Source organism: Rhagoletis pomonella, unplaced genomic scaffold (genome assembly GCF_013731165.1).
Source record: "Rhagoletis pomonella isolate Grant_MI unplaced genomic scaffold, Rhpom_1.0 Rhpom_scaffold_00164, whole genome shotgun sequence".
NCBI classification, from domain to species: Eukaryota; Metazoa; Arthropoda; class Insecta; order Diptera; family Tephritidae; genus Rhagoletis; species Rhagoletis pomonella.
Window position 1 is genome coordinate 108,783 of NW_023458718.1, and position 3,530 is coordinate 112,312.

Sequence of the window (3,530 nt, forward strand, 5' to 3'; positions counted from 1 at the left end):
CAAACTATTTCTTATGAAGTTAGAATAGCTTTAATTTTATTGTCTTTTGTTTTTTTAATTGGAAGTTATAATATACTTGATTTTTATTATTATCAATATTACATTTGATTTGTTATTACTTTATTTCCTATTAGTTTAGCTTGATTTTGTATTTGTTTAGCTGAAACTAATCGTACTCCTTTTGATTTTGCTGAAGGTGAATCTGAATTGGTTTCTGGGTTTAATGTTGAATATAGAAGTGGTGGATTTGCTTTAATTTTTATAGCTGAATATGCTAGAATTTTATTTATGAGAATATTATTTTGTGTAATTTTTTTTGGTTGTGATTTATTTAATATTTTTTTTTATATTAAATTAACTTTTATTTCATTTGTATTTATTTGAGTTCGTGTAACTTTACCTCGATTTCGTTATGATAAATTAATATATTTAGCTTGAAAATGTTTTTTACCTTTTTCATTGAATTATTTATTGTTTTTTATTGGTTTAAAAGTATTATTAATTTATTTAATGTTAATAGAAAATAGAATTTCTATCTTATGTTTTCAAAACATATGCTTATTGTCAAGCTCATTAGCTTATTAAATTTAATTAATTAAGTTATCTCATCATTTATTAATTAGTGTATTAATAATATAATATCAACAAGTAAGAGCAGCGCTGTCTTCGGCTATGCCGAAGGCTTCATACCTTTCATGAACATCTGCAAATTTTACTTTGACAGATTACTGCTTTTGAATACATCTGCATACATCGTTAGAGGAGTTACATACTTATATAAAAAATCGCATCTAAACAATCAGAGGTATGGAAGATATACTTTATATGGCACCAATCTAAGTGATTTTCACTGCTATGTGATCGGTATGTAAACCGGTAACACAATTTATTGGGTTTAGATTCCTACATAAAGAAGATATATCGCAAAAACTGGTATCTGAACAATCAGTGGTATAGGAGATAAAGCTTATACAGCATAGATTTTGACGATTTTCTCAGTAGACTTTGTATTATTATTTATAAAATATCTTACGAAATTTATCGGTTTTAGCTGTTCAATTAAAGGAGTTTTACAGTAAAATCCCATATCTGAACAATCAGATGTATGGAAGATACATATATGTTATAGTCACCCGATCCTTGTTATTTTCACTGTAAGTATTCCGTTGATAATGAGCAAAAATGGTGCGAAATTTCATGTTCCTAGCTGCATAAATGGAGGAGTTATGATAAAAGACCTCATATCTGAACAATCAGTTGTATGGGGGCTACAGGTTATAGTGACGCGATCTTTGTTATTTTCACTGTAAGTCTTCTGTTGATAATGAGTGAAAAGAGCGCGAAATTTCATGGTCCTAGCTACATAAATGGATGAATTATAACGAAAAATCTCATATCTGAACAATCAGTTGTATGGGAGCTATATGTTATAGTGGTCCGATTCTTCCGGTTCCGACAAATGATTAATACATTATAAAAATACACCCGCCTACCAAATTTGATCCGGATATCTCGAAAACTGAGAGACTAGATTGCATACAAACAGACAGACAGACGGACAGACGGACATGGCTAAATCAACTCAGCTCGACGTTCTGATCATATAAGTATACATTTTAATGGGTCTATCTCTTTTTGTTCTGGTACTTACAAACATCGGACCAAAGTTATAATACCATTTCATGCTCATGAAAGGTATAAAAATAAATTACTGTTAAAATTTGTCCAACTAATACATATGGGTCTTCTACAGGTCGTGCTCCAATTCAGGTTAATAAAATAACTGTTACTACTATAGTTCAAAATAAAATTTTGTTAATAGGATAAAATTGAATACCTCGAAATTTACTTAAATGATAAAATGGAAGAATTGCTAAAATTGCAATTGATAAAACCAATGCAATTACTCCTCCTAGTTTATTAGGAATTGAGCGAAGAATTGCGTAAGCAAATAAGAAATATCATTCTGGTTGAATATGAACTGGAGTAACTAATGGATTAGCTGGGATAAAATTATCTGGATCACCTAATAAGTATGGATTAGTTAGTGTTAAAATAATTAGACTTCTAATTATTATAATAAATCCTATAATGTCCCTATAAGAAAAATAGGGATGAAATGGAATTTTATCAATATTAGAATTTAGTCCAATTGGATTATTTGAGCCTGTTTGATGAAGGAATAATAAATGAATTAAAGTTATAGCTAATACAATAAACGGTAAAATGAAATGAAATGTAAAAAATCGTGTTAATGTTGCGTTATCAACTGCAAATCCTCCTCAAATTCATTGTACTAAAGTAGTTCCTAGGTAAGGAATTGCTGATAATAAATTTGTAATAACTGTTGCTCCTCAAAAAGATATTTGTCCTCATGGTAATACATATCCTATGAAAGCTGTTGCTATAACTAAAAATAAAATTAGTACTCCTACTAATCATGTTGGAGTAAATAAATATGATCCATAGTATATTCCTCGTCCTACATGTAAATAAATGCAAATAAAGAAAAAGGATGGACCGTTGGCATGTAAAGTTCGTAATAATCAACCGTAATTTACATCTCGACAGATATGATTAACACTGTTAAATGCTAAATTAATATCTGCTGTATAATGTATAGCTAAAAATAATCCTGTTAAAATTTGAATTATTAAACATAATCCAAGAAGTGAACCAAAATTTCATCAAGCTGAAATATTAATAGGTGCGGGTAAATCTACTAATGCATTATTAGCAATTTTAAATAAAGGATGTTGGGTTCGTAAAGGTTTATTCATTAGTTTATTAATCGTAAAGGTCCATAGAATAATTTTGTAATTTTTACTACTGCAATTAATGTAATTAATAAATAATTTATTAATAAAATTGTAATTAAATTTGTTGGATAATTATATAATTTATTAAGATTTAATGAACTTTCTTCTATAAATAAATTAATATTATTTATAATTGTTATTTCATTATTTTCTAGAAAGGTTAAAAGTAATGATTTATCTAATATTAATCTTAAAATTATAAATAAAATAAAAATTATTATACAAATAGTTGTTAATTTTATTGAAAATGAAAATATTTCATTTGAAGCTAGGGATGTAACATAAACAAATAAAACTAATATTCCCCCAAGAAAAATTAAAAATAAAATATAAGAAAATCAGGATCTTTTTGCTATTAATCCTGTTATTTAACAAATTTGTAAAGTTTGAATTAATAGTATTAATCCTATAGCTAAGGGGTGATTTATTTGTATGAAAATAAATCTTGAAATTAAAGTTGATCTATATAAAATTAATTGTATAATATCAGGAGGTAGTTTATATAAAATATTAATTTAGGGGATTAATGAAAAAGTTATTACTTTTCTCTTGAAATTTTAAAAGATTAAATCTTATTTTTGAAACTAATCTATATTAATAAAAATGTTGTGTTCGTATGTCACGGTTTTCAAAACTCGAGAACGGCTGAACCGATTTGAATAATTTTTTTTTTGTATTGTTCAGTATAATACCAGAACCAATGATATCGCA

At 26.8% G+C, this 3,530-nt stretch overlaps 1 pseudogene; it reads right to left on the reverse strand.

Moving 5' to 3' along the window:
* Positions 1 to 2,779: 2,779 nt before the first annotated feature.
* LOC118750194 lies at positions 2,780 to 3,319 on the reverse strand (annotated as a pseudogene).
* Between the last annotated feature and the right edge of the window lie 211 nt (positions 3,320 to 3,530).